General features: G+C 37.8%; 1 protein-coding gene and 1 long non-coding RNA gene across 2 annotated transcripts in view; one reads left to right on the top strand and one right to left on the bottom strand.

The window, feature by feature from the left end:
- The window catches only part of vgll4b (vestigial-like family member 4b), a 105,753-nt gene extending 100,748 nt beyond the window's left edge, over positions 1 to 5,005 (bottom strand). Inside the window, exon 1 of the mRNA XM_057845293.1 lies at positions 4,738 to 5,005. The gene's annotated coding sequence lies outside the window, so the exon portion shown is untranslated. The remainder of the gene's footprint in view (positions 1 to 4,737) is intronic.
- A 5,554-nt stretch (positions 5,006 to 10,559) lies between these two features.
- On the top strand, positions 10,560 to 15,515 carry LOC130921422 (uncharacterized). The gene is made up of 3 exons (XR_009064348.1): positions 10,560 to 10,801; positions 12,851 to 13,124; positions 15,161 to 15,515. It is a non-coding gene; the product is annotated as an uncharacterized LOC130921422 (long non-coding RNA).
- Positions 15,516 to 18,215: the final 2,700 nt, after the last annotated feature.

The raw sequence follows: 18,215 nt of genomic DNA, 5'->3' as shown, positions 1-18,215 counted from the left end.
CTCATGCGAAATACTGCTGCTGTGAAATTAAACTAGCTTCAAGTTGCTTAAATTTCTCGCTGCGTATCATTCCTGTAATCTTGTCGTACATGTCAGCGTTTCTTGTTTGGTAATATCGCCTCACATTGAACTCTTTAAAAACAGCGACTGTCTCTTTGCAAATGAGGCAGACACAGTTGTTGCCTATTTTAGTGAAGAAACAGTCCAATTTCCACCTATCCTTGAAGCGTCGGTCGTCGCACTCAACTTATTTTTTATTTTTTTATAGTCGCCATTTTAAAAAATTGGAAGTAAGGGGTCACATGGGGTAATGTTGCTTAGAATGCTACTGCCTTTTAGTTGGTAAGTGAGGAGCAGCATTTAGTGTGTAAGCTACTTCATATGCTGGTAGCAGTACAGCTGACCAATTTATTAAGTCTGTGTGCGGGCCAGACGTTACTGATTTTATGACAGAGGCTGGGGGCCGGATGAAATTTGACCACGGGCCGCATTTGACCCCCGGGCCGGACTTTGGATATGTCTGTCCTAGAGGAAACCCTGGTTTGAGGTATGTTTTTATTTTTTTATGCTATGGTCATCTCTATAAAATTCTTAAATGACATTGCCTCTCTGTACATTGCTATTATTATTGATGATATTATGATTGTTTTATGATTATTATGTAAGTTGGTGTAGCTGTAGCTGTGTTTTCTTCTGTTTATACTTTGTAAAATACATGTAAAAGCAAGAAGGAGGAGGAAAAAAATACAAAAAAAGTCTCATATAAATGCAAAATGCAGGTCCTGTGTTATACCGGTTGAGAATCAATGCTCCAAATCCCAAAGTATTCACTCACCTTCCTTGACTCGTTTATAAACTGAAGAGACAGCATTCTTTAATCCATAGGGTTGTAGCGAGAACACTTTGAACTCTTCTGAAAAGGCTTTCTATCAGGTTGAGGAGTGTTTTCATGGGAACATTTGACAAATCTTCCAGAGGCAATTGAGTAAGTTACACAGTGATTTTAGATGAGAAGGCCTTGCTCTCAGTGTCCGCTCTAATTCACACTACGTGTGTTCTGTCGGATTAAGTTCAGGTTTGTGTATGCCAGTTAAGTGTTAAAGTCATCCATGTACACAATGAGTACTGATGATTCACGGTCATGTTTAAACAGGAACAGACCATCTACAAAACTGTTTCTCCACAAAGATGCAGAAGCTTGGAATTTTCAAAAATTCTGCATCAATCAGTGTTTTATTCAACAATATTCAGTTCAGTTCAGTTCAGTTTAAGTTTATTGTCCCCTAAGAAGGGGAAACTTGTCTGACAGCAGGTAAGCATACAGATAACAGATAACACAACCACTCATACACATACAATAAAATAACACAGACTACAAATTTAAAATGCCATAGACAGTTTTGCATCTAAGTGCAAGAATTGTGCAAATTTAGCAACCGAATTGCACTGGGTAGGAAGGAGTTCTTTGTCCTATTTAACTTAAAACAAGGGACTCGTAATCTCCTGCCTGAAGGGAGGGCCTCAAACGAGCGATGAAGGGGATGTTGTACACAATTCAGGATGTGTTTTGCCTTCCTCATGACCTGCCTCTCATAAATATCTGTTAATGAGACCTGTGGACAGCCTATTATCTTACTGGTGACCTTGACAATATGGTTGATGTTATTTTTCTCCTTCAGGCTAATTCCTCCATACCAGGCAATAAAAGCAAAAGTAAGAACCGATTCAGTAAAAGATTTATAAAACAAGGACAAGATAGCCTTATCAACATGAAAAGAGTTAAGCTTCCTTAGGAAGTATTTTACACAACTCCATGCTTCCAGCCTTGTGGGAACAGTTTGGGAGTTGTCTGTCCCTGTTCCAATATGACCAATGTACAATGCGAGGTCCCTAAAGAAATGTACTGTACTGGCAATGCCCATTTTTTTCATCAATAAATCATTGGGTGGTTGGATGAGCAACTTAATTTTGATTTATCAAAAACTAATGACCAGAGTAACATTTCAGCATTGAAACTAGGATTATCGAACTAATCGAAGATGTGCAATATGCATCAAAATGAAATTAGACAGGTGAAAACATTTAGGCACCCTTGTCAGTTTGCCCTTGTACTGGGAATCTTGCTAAAATAGAGGGGTGAAGGGATTCCACTCAAGATTAGGCACGTGGTATGCCCCTGGCATGAAAACGTCACGGTTTCAAAACCACTAAAGTTTTCCGTCATACTGTAGTACGGTATTAGCTATTTTTCATATCTCACCGCTACTCCTCCGGTTGTTGCTCTGTCCTGTGTCTGTCGGTGACACTACACTTTAGCTTTTCCCCCTCCTCAAAAAAAAAGACCAAATCGCTAGTATGGGAGTACTTCGGCTACCGAAAAGAAACAGGGGGCGCGACTTAAGAGGAAGAAGGACAATAGGACCTCCAACATTTCACATTTCACATTTACGTGACCATCATCTGTCACTTTACACACAATTAAGGTAAGGAAACGCTGTCATAAACATTTCCCAGCAGCTACAAGAGATCACTCCAGCGTGTTTAGTGTGTCTAGCGATGGTAAAACAAATACTATAACATAAGCTTGTTGATGAGGCAGATAACGTGGCTAGTTAGCATGCCAAGACGACTAACTAGTTTCCGCTCTACCATTAGCCAACTTTTGTCTTCCGCCATTGTAAACATCTGTTCAAAATGACATTTTCATCATACAGCCTGTGGTGTTTTTTTCTCTTTGGTGACTTTCTGTGTTGAGAGAGGGTGGGTAGGTGAGTATCATGTGTAAATAATGACACGTGTCATACACACGCACTCGGTCTCTTACTCTCGCTCTCCAATCTCCATTAATATTCAACTAATTAATATTAATAGTAATAGTGGTATGTGTTTTACATAAAATCAATTTGATCGTTCGGTGTATCACAAACGTGAGTACACCCTTCGCACTTCTATAGATATTTAAGTATATCTTTTCATGGGACAACACTGACAAAATGACACTGACTCTATGAAAGTAGTCTGTGTGCAGCTTATAGAATAGAGTTAATTTATTTCCCCCTCAAAATAACTCAAAATATAGCCATTAATATCTAAACCCCTGGCAACATAAGTGAGTACACCCCTTAGAAACTACGTACATCCCTAAATGTCCAAAATGAGTACTGCTTGTCATTTTCCCTCCAAAATGTCATGTGACTCGTTACAGGAGTGCTGTCAGCATTGCTGACATACCTTTTCACGTTTATTGGTTAAGTTTAGTTCTATATTACCAAGGGTTCTTGATCTAATTTTGAACAACTTGAGCTGTGGGTCTAATCTATATGTTCTATTTATTTCAATTTTATTTAAAAGATTTCAGTTATTTATTTTTTGTCATTTTATTCATTCATTAAAAAAAAAAAAAAATTAACCCATACATCTCAAAATAACACATTTTAAAGCTAAAATTGCAATACCGTGAAACCACGCTATTTTTGCTTCAGGTTATCATACTATCAAAATCTCATACCGGCACATGCCCACTCAAGATCAACAGATTCTTGAGAAAAATGTTCAATAAACAGCCACAACGTTGAAGTTACGCCGGGGCTATATATTTCAACAGTACAACTACCCACAACACTGCTCAAAATCTACTCTGGTATTCAAAACAGCTATGTTCAAGGAGGTCCATCCCAGTCCCCAGGCTTGAATATTATTTCAAATATGTGGTATGATCTGGAGTGGGCTGCCCATGATCAGCAAGAATTTTAGATGTTTTTTAAGGAGGAATGGTCCAAAATATGTCTATACAGAATCCAGAAACTCGTTGGAACTCAGAAGAAATGTCTAGAGGCTGTACAAGCAGTTGTCTTGGCAGAAGAAAGATCAACTGTATATTGATTTTATTTTGTTGTTGTTGGGGTGCCCATATTTTTGCACCTGTATAGTTTATACATGACATCGTTATACATAATTTATACAAATACAGTACAGGCCATTTTTGGACACAACTCATTCTTGCGTTTTCTTTATTTTCATGACTATTTACAATGTAGAGTCAATATTTTCAGATTTTATATTCTACAGACGCAACAATAATGAACATTGTCGAATGTCTTCTCAGACTTTATTAATTCAAATTCCACCTGAATTTTGCTTGAATGCATCTCTTCTACTGGGCCTCCAACTCGTTTATGTATTTATATTTTTTCTTGTACTTGTTTCGAGTATTTTGTCCTTCAAATGTGGACCCGTCTGTGCTACAAAGCTATGCAAGGTATCTGTGGATTTAAAAAAGAAGAAAAATGCTATTCTGACTGCATTCTTCAGATGCCTCCCTACTCATTATTTCTCACGAGGAGAAAGTACACAAACGATCTTACTATGAACTTTATTACACAAGCAAAATGAAAATGAAAACAGCGTATCCGTATTTCTGCAAATTACACTTTTAATTTGTGTCCCTCTGTTTCATGACCTTTAACGACCCAAAACACCGGTTTTAACACCAATTATTAACATTAAAAAAAAAAAAAATACGCAGTTTATGACATGCTCGACTGAGCTACATTTCGGGACACTACCACTTCCTGTTCAATAATTAATTCCACTCCCACAAAATTGGTCAAGTCACCGTGCCTCCTTCATTGCTATTTCCGTATTAAAATCTTGTTAAATATTCCCAAAATGTTCAAGTATCTCAAATCTAGAGACGCCACGAAACAACATGACAAGTTCCTATTGAGTAGCACGTACCTCCTTTAAGCGCCACTTTGGTATCTTCCAGTAGTACAACGTCCACGCAAAGGGAAACAAATAATGCGGAGGGAAGTGAATATTCCACAGAGATCCGAAGCTTAATCCGCGGCTAAACTGCTCCGAGGGAGGGAGGACAATAGTAGTAGCTGAGCTGTCGGGACCAACTTGGTTGTAAACGAGGAAAAGGAGGAGGCGGAGGAAGGAGGAGGAGGCAGGAATGCCTGGAATGATGGAATTCAGTTTGCTAGCAGGTGGTGAAAGTGACGCATGATGATTGGAGGAGCCGCGAAGGCATGATATCATCATAAATTATGCTAATAAGTTACGTCACATCCTCTCAAGGCGTAACCACCGCTACTGCATTTATGGCGCGTTCCAGTAAATGACTACAGGCAGGGCCGGAGTGGGACTCATTTTCGGCCCTGGAATTTCATGCCTCAGACCGGCCCACTCATTTAAAATTATGTCATTATGCATACACGTGTTAAGTTCAGTGTTCTCTAAAGCCGTGTACTGTAATTCTGTGTATTCCAATTCAGTGCAGGTCATGGTTGTTTAACAAGGTGGCTTTATTTTAACAAGTGCAACACAACATATTTTGAACAAATTTAAAAATGGATTTAAAAAAAAACTATATTAAATGATACATTTGAAAAATAAATTAGGCCTGTCAAATGATTAAAATTTTTGATCGAGTTAATTACAGCTTAAAAATTAATCGCAATTAATCGCAATTCAAACCATCTATAAAATATGCCATATTTTTCTGTAAATTATTGTTGGAATGGAAAGATGAGACACAAGATGGATATATACATTCAACATAAGGTACATAAGGACTGTATTTGTTTATTATAACAATAAATCAACAAGATGGCATTAACATTATTAACATTCTGTTAAAGCGATCCATGGATAGAAAGACTTGTAGTTCTTAAAGGATAAATGTTAGTACAAGTTATAGAAATTTTATATTAAAACCCCTCTTAATGTTTTCGTTTTAATAAAATTTGTAAAATTTTCAATCAAAAAATAAACTAGTAGCCCGCCATTGTTGATGTTAATAATTACTTACACAATGCTCATGGGTGCTGAAGCCTATAAAATCAGTCGCACCCAAGCACCAGCGGAGGGCGGCAAAACTCCATAAAGCACAATTAACAAGTGGGCATGTCATTGTACTGTCATTTAAATCTGTCTGAGCAGGGCATGTGCGTTAATTGTGTCAAATATTTTAACGTGATTCATTAAAAAAATTAATTACCGCCCGTTAACGCGATAATTTTGGCAGCCCCAAAATAAATGAATAAATAAGACCTTTTCTGCAACATCAAATATTAACAAAATGAGTGCTTACAGATAAAACAAACATAGCAACATAACAATATGAAAAATAAAGAATACGTATTGCACATTGTAACAACTTCTAATGATACTATTATCCATTTTCCATTTCCACTTTAAAAACGCCACGTAATTGATTATATTAATTCTAATGTTCACTCGCTGAACGACATGGCAATCCTACCTTCCAGCTCTGCACCTGTGGTGTGTTCATTATGGCTAATGCTTGCTGCTACATATCCCTTGTGAGGTGCTACAAGAAGCCAAAGTTTCCACAATTACATATTGTCGTATCACACGGTGCAAGTTGCATTTTATTCGCCATGTGGCCTTACCACTTTCGTTGTAATCCTCTGTAGTTTGAGGCAGCAAGGTCGTTGCATGAAAAAAATTAGCTATTTTCGCGCATTTTGCCGATTCTTTCACGAGTGCCTTTCTCTTTTTAATTCTTATTTTTCAGCGCCACCCTTGCTCTTTTTATCCATCCGAGCACCGAGATAGCAGCTAATTTGGCTCAATACAGACTACAATTAGGGGGCGGAGCTGCATGCTGTATTTTTCGTCTGCACACGTGAGGATGAGTCTGGAAAAAAAAATAATACTGTTTTTTTTTTTTTTAAGACGGCCCACAGGGACAGCGGTAACAGAATGTAAGTTATACTCAGTGACACTGTCATAAATAAATACCAAACAAAAAATGATAACAGTGTAATTTTTTTTTTTTTTAAATAAAACGCGGACCGGCCCATCTGGCCGGCCGGCCCTTCTGGAATCGTCCAGAAGCTCCCGATTAGTCACTCCGGGCCTGACTACAGGACAAGATTGTTTATCATGTGAACTAGTTTTTCCGGACACTCTACAATGTCCCGTTAACGCGAAACCACACACTTATTCATATCGCCAGATATATAAGCACACGGAAAAACAATAATTATAAGCTAAGTATTTTTAATACAAAATATACTAGAATTAAATCTATCCGGCCATAGACTTGATAACTAATTGACATAACACGGGAAAAGGGGCCGATTCGTAGGGGGCATATTTTCAAAAACTTCAAATATTTACAAAACCAAAGCTGCTGCCGACCTAAAACCAAAACAGGCACCTACCTTAGCCTATGAGTCTACATGAGCCGCGGCATAAAAAAATTCAAAGTCGTTCCTTTATAAAATCCCGATTAATTATTTTTTATATAAGTATAACACAACTTAAAATGGCTATAAAAGCCTCAGATTTTACACTTGATGCACAAAAATCTGAGATAACAGAGACAGATGCAGAGATAATCACCTATATTTTCAGGATAAATAGCTATATTTAACATATCATATAGGTTTTTGACCAAAATAACAACTTTTTTTTCTCGATTTATTTACTGTAAGTTTTAAACAGCTAATAAATCACTCAATTTAACATCAGAAACATAATACTTGGGGAAAACATGCAGAATCAATTATAAATAAATTGTAAATAAATTATAAATAAATTCTATATAGTATCACAACTTATTATAGAACAGCCCTTTATTATCATTATACACTATATACAGTGCTTAATTTGTAAATAAGGTGCCGGAACGCAAAGTACATATGACAGCGCAGTGATGACGAGACGGACACAGGCCCCGGAATATAAGCGGAAATCGTGCCGAAACAACATGCAAATGCCCACTTGCCATGTTGTGGGACTTATAAGCCTCAATTGCAGATAATAATAATAATAACAAAAATAATAATACAATGTATTTCTACAGCGCTTTTCAAGCCACACAAAGACGCTTCACAAGTGAGATGGAATCATAGTACCAACAAAACAATCATAAAAAAATTAAAAGCATAATATCCATGGTATGAATGTTATGACAACAATTTAGAATTATTTAGGCTATACTCTGCACAGCACGGGCAATTGTCCACATAACCACAGTTGGGACTTACAGTCAGCAATTAGTTTCTCAACAGGTCTAACTTGTAATACATTAAAAAAAAAAAAGATTGGCACGGCGGCCTATTTAGCTTACCATATTTAGTTGTCCAACACATTCCTTGTTTGTCATTGTTGCTTTTCTGACTTGTTTGTCTGTCTTTTATGCATGTTGAGATACCGTTTGATCCTAAAGTTTTTTTCTAATTTATGTCAGGGGCTGATTTGTTGATGCAGCTTTTGAGCGTTTCAACAAATTTCCTTTAAATGTTTTTTTTTTATTTTTTTATAAACAACATTGTTACTAGCATTTCCAAGGGGCCGGTGTCCCGTTTCAGTGTGACCGGCATTGCCAATTTGGCGTAGAAGAAGAAGTGGGTGAGCGTATGGGGGAGAGAAAGGAAGTTCGGTGGTTGACTTTTACTATGGTTCGGAGTTGAAAGCACCGCTAACCAAAAGTGCAGATTGGAAACAACATGCAATTTTTGTGATATGTTCTGTAAATTAATCTATGCATCTTATTATTTTATCCCCGCGACCTGACCCCGGAGCAAGCGGAAGATGATGGATGGATGGCTGGGCATTTTTAAAAACATTTTTATAGCGCTATATAAGTATAACACCATTTACCATTGTAGCATCACCGGGCTGTCATCGGCATGGTAATTTATGCGTCAACGCGGGGCCCCTATTGGTGTTCCAGTGCGACGCTCCGATTGGTGGACTGCATAGCCGCCCGCCAGTGACTTGTTTGTTTTGCATTAGGTTGGCGGAAATCTGGGATCACTGTAAAACATAAAGTTAAATATTTAGGTATTATAATTGGAAAAGATCAAAGTGCAAGGGTGGCAGAAAATTTTGATCCCCTAATTGGTTTAGTCCAAAAGAAATTTAATCTTTGGCTACAGAGGGATTTATCTTTAACTGGTAGATCATTAGTCTCTAAAGTCGAAGGTATTTCAAGATTGATATATGCAGCGATGGCGCTTGATGTGTCAAAAGATATTTGTATCAAAATAGACAGAATTTTATTCAATTTTATTTGGAAAAACAAAATACATGACATAAAAAAGAATGTTATTATCGATAATGTAGCTTCGGGAGGCTTTGACGCTTTAGATTTTACTTCTTTGAATGCATCGTTTAAAATTAAATGGATTAAATTATATTTGAAAAATCCCAACTCAATTTGGAATTTTATCACTAGTCATGTCTTTAAATCTGTAGGAGGTCTAGACTTTCTATTAAGGTGTAATTACAACATTTCAAAGTTACCGGTTCAATTAGCCAAATTCCACGCTCAACTTCATGGTCAATGATATATAAACACAATTTTTCACCACATAGATATTACATTTGGAACAACCAAGATATACAGTATCGAAATAGATCTTTCTATATTGAAAGATGTGTCAAAAATAACATATTTTTAGTTAGTCAATTATTGAACGAAGATGATCAACTTTTCACTTATCAAGAATTTTGTTTATCTTATAGTATTGTTGTTACGCCTCGTGAATATTCTGTTGTGTTTGATGCGATACCAGAGGTCTCGCATAGATTATTACAAAATTCTCCTAAAGGTAGAAATTGTAACGTGCCAATCTTTGATCCAAAGTCTCCATTTATTGGTTATAAATGTGCACTATTGAGCTCTGAAGCCTCCAACCATTGTTTGAGAGGACTTATTCAAAAGGATAAAGTTTCCAAACCTGCAGCAATTTCTTATTGGAATAATTTGTACGAAAATATTGAATGGAAACATACTTGGCTTTTGCCTAGAAAATATTTATTAAGAAATAAAGTAAAAGAAATCACACTCAAATTACTTCACAGGTGTTATCCTGTAAAGACGACAATGGTTAAATTTGAAATTGATATTGAGACATTATGTTATTTTTGTGCAAATGCAGAGGAAACTATTTCCCATTTGTTTTGGGAATGTACTTACTCCCACATCTTTTGGGTTGACCTGAACAATTATATTAATTCCAAAGTTGTGTCATCATTGAAAATTGTTTTTAGACATATTTTGTTTGGCCTATCCAACGTTGAAGAACCAGAAATGGATAAAAGATATGTTGTAAATCTTATTTTAATATTGGCGAAATTTCACATTCAATGTGTAAAATATGCTAATCAAAGACCAAATTTTCATGTTTTTGGAAAAATGTTTTCTTTATATTTGGACGATTTAAGTTCCTCTTTGGACCCCAAAGCTATAAGAACCAAAAGACTTTGCAAACAGTATGGCTTGTGTTAAAAATGACCCAGGCCATTTTATTTATTTATTTATTTTTTGTTGCTGTAAATCTATTGATTGTATGTGAATTGTTCGCCCATTATTTGTATTTGTTTTTATGTAAATAAAGTTTGTTTAAAAAAAAAAAAAAAAAAAAATTAGGGTGGCGGAAAGAAGAATAAAATGAGGGGGTAAAAAGCATCAAGGTTCCTGTGTTATTTTTGCTGCCAAGCTTTCACTTAGCAAGCGTTACAATTTAAAGCGACTGTTTTCTGTTCAGCCCAAATGCTTGATGAAAAGTTTGGGCAACCATGACTTTAGAGTGGTGGTTTCCAGTGTTATGTAATGTGTGCTCCATTCGGTAAAGCGCAGTGACTCGTGGCGTTATTTATTGAGGAGGGCGCTAGCGTGGCAAGTGACGATGATAAGTTAATCGCCTCACATTCTCCTACACGTCGACCGGCATAATATTATCATTAATATTGATACTTAAAAGGTTCCGGAACGGATTAATTGAGTCCCGGAGCACGTGGAGTCCAAAATCAACAGGTACTGAAACATGTTCCGGCATGATTGGGCACAAATTAACCCCTGACTATATACTGTAGGCAAATGAGGCTGGCGGTCGCCTGGCGTAACAGGAGCTTATCTGACGAAAATTGTTGTGAATAAATGCTTAAATCCCCGAATTCTTCATCGATGTGGACGTAAAAACGTCTCGATTCTTGGTTTAAAGCAAAGAAACCGTGCAGGTAGCGTTTGTTTTACGTATATTGACGAAGTACAATGCTACTATGTTAGAAAATGAGGCTAGTGGCCGCCTGGGGTAAAAGGAGCTTTTCTGGCAAAAATTATTTTGAATAAATGCTTAAAACCGGAATTCTTCATAGATATGGACATAAAAGAGTCTCGATTATTGGTTAAAAGCAAAGAAACCGTGCAGTTAGCATTTATTTTACGTATATTGTCGAAGTACAATGCTACTCTGTTAGCGAATGAGGTTAGCGGCCGCCTGGCGTAAACAGAGCTTTTCTGGCAAAAATTCTTGTGAATAAATGCTTCAATGTCCGAATTCTTCATAGATATGGATGTAAAACAGTCACGATTCTTGGTTAAAAGCGAAGAAACCGTGCAGTTAGCATTTATTTACGTATATTGTCGAAGTACAATGCTACCCTGTTAGCGAATGAGGCTAGCGGCCGCCAGGCGTAAACAGAACTTTTCTGGCAAAAATTCTTGTTAATAAATGCTTAAATCCCTTCTTTATAGACATGGACGTAAAACAGTCTTGATTTTTGGTTAAAAGCAAAAAAAAAAAACGTGCGGGTAGCATGTATTTGCAGCGCCGCAGTGAAGAACAAAGAGCAGCGAGATGGAGGGAGGGAGCGAGAGTGAGACTATGCGGTCGGCTCGGGAAGCTCATCTATATATATATATATATATATATATATATATATATTTTTTTTTTTTATTGAAAAAAAATCTGCGATGGACTCAGGGCGCGAAGTTTGAAGCGCAAAGTCGCGAGGGATCACTGTACACAGAGAAGAACAAGAAAACAAATGATCATCATTTTGAACATGCTTTTTACTTTTGCTTAACGCAAAAATCTTATCTCCCACACTATGATGTTGTCTTCTGTTAGCGACAGTACCTCGACCAATGAGATGAATGGGATTTCGTATCGTCATTGTTCCATCAGCTCATTGGTCAAAAAGCAGGATAGGCGAGGGAATGCGTTGACCATCATATTCTTGTAAAGCACCATACCAGTGTTCGTTCGTACTAAAAATAAGACACTTTTCGAGTTTGATGATAAAAAGGGACAAAATGCGTCCCTTGAAAGCTCAATAAAGGATGCGTACTTTTGTTTCTGAATACCGGACTATTCCGTTTTTCAAGGGACAGTTGGCAACCCTAATTCTCGTGAACTATACTCTAACATTTCTTTTCAAATCCGAGTGTTTTTTGAAAAATAAAATAATAAGAATATGGGCATGTTACATTCAATACTAGGGAAACTCTGGGGAACAGCAGACATTAAATATTAAAAATGGGGATAATAGCGAGAACAGATACTGTATCCTAGATAGCAGACCGACATTGGATAAACGTCAATTTTCAATCAAAATCATCAGTATGGTTGACATTGAAATTTTCGACAATGAACAATGTTGAATCAACATTGCAAATACAGATAACACCTGACAGTGACGTTGAAACAACGTTGTTCTATGGTGTGTCAGGCAATGATTGGGTTAACATTATTTCATAGTTGATGAAATAATGTTGACAAATAGTTGATTTTTGATTGACCGGGAAATATGGTTGAAAAGTCATCAAATTATTGATGAGCGGGAGTTATGGTCAAAAAATAGTTGTGTTCGTGGTCGACTGGGAAGACAACGTACCAACTCAAACGAACTTCACTGGAAACGCCTCATTTAAGAATATCCGTATTTAAAGACCAGATGTGAAGTAATTTCATAACATGCCAAATAGGGTCACAATTAAAGTAATTAAACATTGTCCAACAAATAAAGCATGAAAAAATAATTTATATGTTGTATATTTGACAAAATAATCGCGTTTCCGAAGTTTGAGCCTGAAAGGGGACGAACCCGGAAGTGATACGTCACACCGAGAACAGCGATGGCAGCGCTCCATACGGCCACCATACAAAGTCCTTCAAAGCGATAGATCGAGCGCAAGGGAGGAGATGCAAGTTTTTGAAGAGTTGGAGGAAGAAGAGGAGGTTGGAATTTTATGTTGGACCTAACATGCATTAGCCAGACGCTAATCAGGATGCAAACAATGTGCCTGGACTACCTGACATGGAATGGAGACAAGACCCATCGAGATTACAAGATTGGTAAGATATAGGCTGTTATTATTTTCATGATTTGAAGATGCAGGCATTTGCACATAATTTTATGTTTCTGTCTATCTGATGACATTGTTTAAAAAAAAATAATAATCAGACTTCATGTTCATTTTGGCAGATCCGGCAGCTCTCGTGCATATAAAAAAATAAGATAAAAACTTTGGGGAGAAAGAAGGAGATGAGTCGTTGATGGCTTTCTCCACTTTATTGTGGCAACATTAAGAAAACAAAAATAATAGCAGACTGTCGCCACACTCAACCGCGAAGTTTTGCTTCTCGCTCATCTCCCCTCGCCTCCTACTACTCACACCTCTTCAGTCCCAGCGTCTCTTAAACGGATCGTGCATAGTGTCTTGTTATGAGCTTTTTGTTGACAAAGGTATCGAACACACGACGTGCTGACAACCTTGTTTCTTTATTAACACATGGAGCTAACAGTACGAACACAGCTTGGGGCTCTCGCCAGGTTGTGCAGAGCGATAGATAGAGCCTGTAGAATTGGCTTCTAATGGCGTGAGGAAATGTAGTTTTTTCACATAAGCGAACAGATTACAAAGCACCACTACCAACACGCTAGTTGTCAACTGTCACCTGTCAGCGGCTCTCGTAAAACACAAACTAGAAGGCTATCATGCGATCACAGTGAAACAAAAGCCGAACCGTCCAAAAGCAATGCAATGCTTGAAGCATGAAGGTGGAAATATATAATACAAATACAAATATAGGTGCACAAACTCACCGGCGTTGTGTGTCTCTTACGGCAACGTGACCGTGAATTACTGTGACGCCGACCTGCTTATAGCACTTATATGCACATCCACACCCCTTTCCTGATTGACAGTGGATTAACTCTTTCGGACAAGATCGTAGATGACGCACAATTTAAACACGCTTAACCTAGCGAACGCAACAACTATGATCGGGGATTGCCACGAGTTAGCTTTCAGCTAACGTCGCTAGCTTCTACTGTTCATTCCAAAACAGTTGGCAGCTCTGCTTTGACAAAGTCATCAATCATCTATCCAAAAATCACACTTACTTTTTGGCAAATCCTTGATCATAAGCAGACCAGTTGAGGCATCTTCGAAGTCTTTGTAGCAGAGAACACGACTCGATGATGGCGTGAAATTCATTCGCTTAGTGCGAACAAAAGATGTCCATTTACGTGCCCTGCTATCCTTCAGCCACTCATACAACTTTTCTTTAGATTGAGAACAATACATCGCCACACACCCCCGTGGCATCTGACCGAGAAGCAATGCAACAATACTGTGTGTATGGCGGATTTCCCTCGCAGTTCTCTGTGTGACGTCATTTCCGAAGATTGTCGAAGAAAAGCATTTTCGTTGTCAAGGGCGTTGCTACGGGTTAAACGAAGTATCTGGAAGGGTTGCGTTAAAAAAAAAAAAAAAAAAAAAAAAAAAAAAAAAAAAAAAAAAAAAACGAAAACATGCTTATAATTGTTTAGCCATTGATATTATTCTAAAAACATGGTTGGCCAACCTTACTTCACATTTGGTCTTTAAAGGTAAGCTTGTTGCTTTTCTTCAGAGCCTTTATCAGCAATGATGTCTTACGGTACAATGAACCGCATTTGTCACCAAAGTTGTGTATAAAACGATTTGCCTGACACAACTTGACAAAGTTGCCGAAACGGTAAGAAACGGTGCATATGCTGTGATTGACATACTAGCGAAGACCTACTTAGCCTGGATGTTAGCTATAGAAGAACTTATTTCAGGCAAACGTGATTCTTTTTCCAATTAAAGCGCCAAAAATCTCTACATACTACACAAACGAGCCTTGTCTGAATTTATTGAACACTGAGACAGTGCGGTAATTTTTCCATCGTAGCTAGCTAACTTGTTAGCTCTGTTCCCACATGTAGCCCTAATAAGGTTTGAGATTGGTTGAGAAACTCACTTCACCACAAAATACTGAAGTATGTTAAACAAACACATGATACCTGCTTGAATTCCTTGATATGAATTAACTGTAAATGCCGTTTTGTTTGTATTTTTCAGATTCACTGGAGAGGCAGATAGGGATGGATGCGTCATAATATGCATTTGCTGCTGCTGTGCAGAAGTGGCTACGCTATGTCTCAGACTGCGTTGGTGGCAAAGTTCGCAGCGAAGCTCGTCAGACTGAAGAGGTGGCTTAAGTTTGGAATAAGTTTGCTGAGTGTTAATGAAGTTTTCTATTGTTGTGATTCAATTAAAAATAATTTGAAAACAAGCCAAGTTTTAATTTTTGTTATATATTTATTGTTACATTTTATTTAGTTTAGGGTGACCAAACGTCCTCTTTTGCCCGGACAAATCCTGCTTTCACGTAGTATCCTCATCGTCCGGGCGGGTTTTACAAATTCATAAAAATGTCCGGTTTGTCTGAAAATGTCTGATTTTTCACGGGACCAATTTGAAGAGAATCCCTCCGGCCGCTGGGTGGCAGCAGTTGACATGGCTCCTACTAGAAGGGAGGGAAGGAGTAGTTCTTACTGTTTTTGTTGGCAGTTTACCCCTATCATGAGGCATTACCATTGTTAATTTTTTAACAATAAATACATAAATAATGGCAACTGTTGACTTCTGTCGGAGCTCTGACTGTAAAATCCCATTTGGTGTCGCATCGTTGTGCTGCCGATGATTGTAAACTTTTCTAGCAAAGTTTGATTTTTGCCTCAGCTAGCTATCAGTAAGCTAAACCATACTAGGCATTATTGGAAACGTAGTTTTGAACTGCTACGTTTGGAAACATGCTGGTTGAATAGTTTGTCAGTTTACTTCGGTTATTGTTTGTGTGCAATCTAGAACATTGACTGAGAATATCAATTGAATAGGAATAACAATTTGTCAAGGACAGTTGTCGTGATAGTAATTTATAAAAATGTTTAGTTGGCACATAGCCTACTGTGTGTATGTGTATTGACTGGACCACATTTCCATGGGTCTGCATTATATATATACAGTGCCTTGCAAAAGTATTCGGCCCCCTTGAACCTTGCAACCTTTCGCCACATTTCAGGCTTCAAACATAAAGATATAAAATTTTAATTTTTTGTCAAGAATCAACAACAAGTGGGACACAATCGTGAAGTGGAACAAAATTTATTGGATAATTTAAACTTTTTTAACAAATAAAAAACTGAAAAGTGGGGCGTGCAATATTATTCGGCCCCCTTGCGTAAATACTTTGTAGCGCCACCTTTTGCTCCAATTACAGCTGCAAGTCACTTGAGGTATGTTTCTATCAGTTTTGCACATCGAAAGACTGACATTCTTGCCCATTCTTCCTTGCAAAACAGCTCGAGCTCAGTGAGGTTGGATGGAGAGTGTTTGTGAACAGCAGTCTTCAGCTCTTTCCACAGATTCTCGATTGGATTCAGGTCTGGACTTTGACTTGGCCATTCTAACACCTGGATACGTTTATTTTTTAACCATTCCCTTGTAGATTTGGCTTTATGTTTTGGATCATTGTCCTGTTGGAAGATAAATCTCCGTCCCAGTCTCAGGTCTTGTGCAGATACCAACAGGTTTTCTTCCAGAATGTTCCTGTATTTGGCTGCATGCATCTTCCCGTCAATTTTAACCATCTTCCCTGTCCCTGCTGAAGAAAAACAGGCCCAAACCATGATGCTGCCACCACCATGTTTGACAGTGGGGATGGTGTGTTCAGGGTGATGAGCTGTGTTGCTTTTACGCCAAACATATCGTTTTGCATTGTGGCCAAAAAGTTCAATTTTGGATTCATCTGACCAGAGCACCTTCTTCAACATGTTTGGTGTGTCCCCCAGGTGGCTTGTGGCAAACTTTAATCGAGACTTTCTATGGATATCTTTGAGAAATGGCTTTCTTCTTGCCACTCTTCCATAAAGGCCAGATTTGTGCAGTGTACGACTGATGGTTGTCCTATGGACAGACTCTCCCACCTCAGCTGTAGATCTCTGCAGTTCATCCAGAGTGATCATGGGCCTCTTGGCTGCATCTCTGATCAGTTTTCTCCTTGTTTGAGAAGAAAGTTTGGAAGGACGGCCGGGTCTTGGTAGATTTGCAGTGGTCTGATGCTCCTTCCATTTCAATATGATGGCTTGCACAGTGCTCCTTGAGATGTTTAAAGCTTGGGAAATCATTTTGTATCCAAATCCGGCTTTAAACTTCTCCACAACAGTATCTCGGACCTGCCTGGTGTGTTCCTTGGTTTTCATAATGCTCTCTGCACTTTAAACAGAACCCTGAGACTATCACAGAGCAGGTGCATTTATACGGAGACTTGATTACACACAGGTGGATTCTATTTATCATCATCGGTCATTTAGGACAACATTGGATAATTCAGAGATCCTCACTGAACTTCTGGAGTGAGTTTGCTGCACTGAAAGTAAAGGGGCCGAATAATATTGCACGCCCCACTTTTCAGTTTTTTATTTGTTAAAAAAGTTTAAATTATCCAATAAATGTTGTTCCACTTCACGATTGTATCCCACTTGTTGTTGATTCTTGACAAAAAAATTAAATTTTATATCTTTATGTTTGAAGCCTGAAATGTGGCGAAAGGTTGCAAGATTCAAGGGGGCCGAATACTTTTGCAAGGCACTGTATATATTATTTTAGTCATTATTATTATTATTTTTTTTTTCAAACTGCATTTGCCCATCCAGAGTGAGGGGGCACACTTTAAATATATTAAAGTGATACAGACATCTTTGAGTGAACTTCGAGTAAAATTCAAGTATCTTGAGGCCGGGCTGAGTGTCCTCTTTTTTGGAAATCAAAATATGGTCACCTTAATTTAGTTGGTCATGTATAATATTTTATTAGTCAGCCTTGCTGTTTCTTCTGTCTGTAAATAAAGTAGGACCTCTAAATATGGGCATATTTGAAAGCATTAATAGCATCATGGTTGAAAACAAAGGAAAACATAACATTGATTGTGAGGATTTCAATGTTGGAGCAACATTAATCAAGGGTGCAAAAGTGATGACAAATCGACTCTGATGACAACGTTGACTCAACAATATAAGATTGACAGCGGAATGTTAATTCAACATTGTTTCAACGTTGGTCTGCTATCTGGGAT

The sequence above is a fragment of the Corythoichthys intestinalis genome, chromosome 9 (genome assembly GCF_030265065.1).
Source record: "Corythoichthys intestinalis isolate RoL2023-P3 chromosome 9, ASM3026506v1, whole genome shotgun sequence".
Taxonomy (NCBI): Eukaryota; Metazoa; Chordata; class Actinopteri; order Syngnathiformes; family Syngnathidae; genus Corythoichthys; species Corythoichthys intestinalis.
This window is presented reverse-complemented; position numbering and strand designations above follow the sequence as displayed.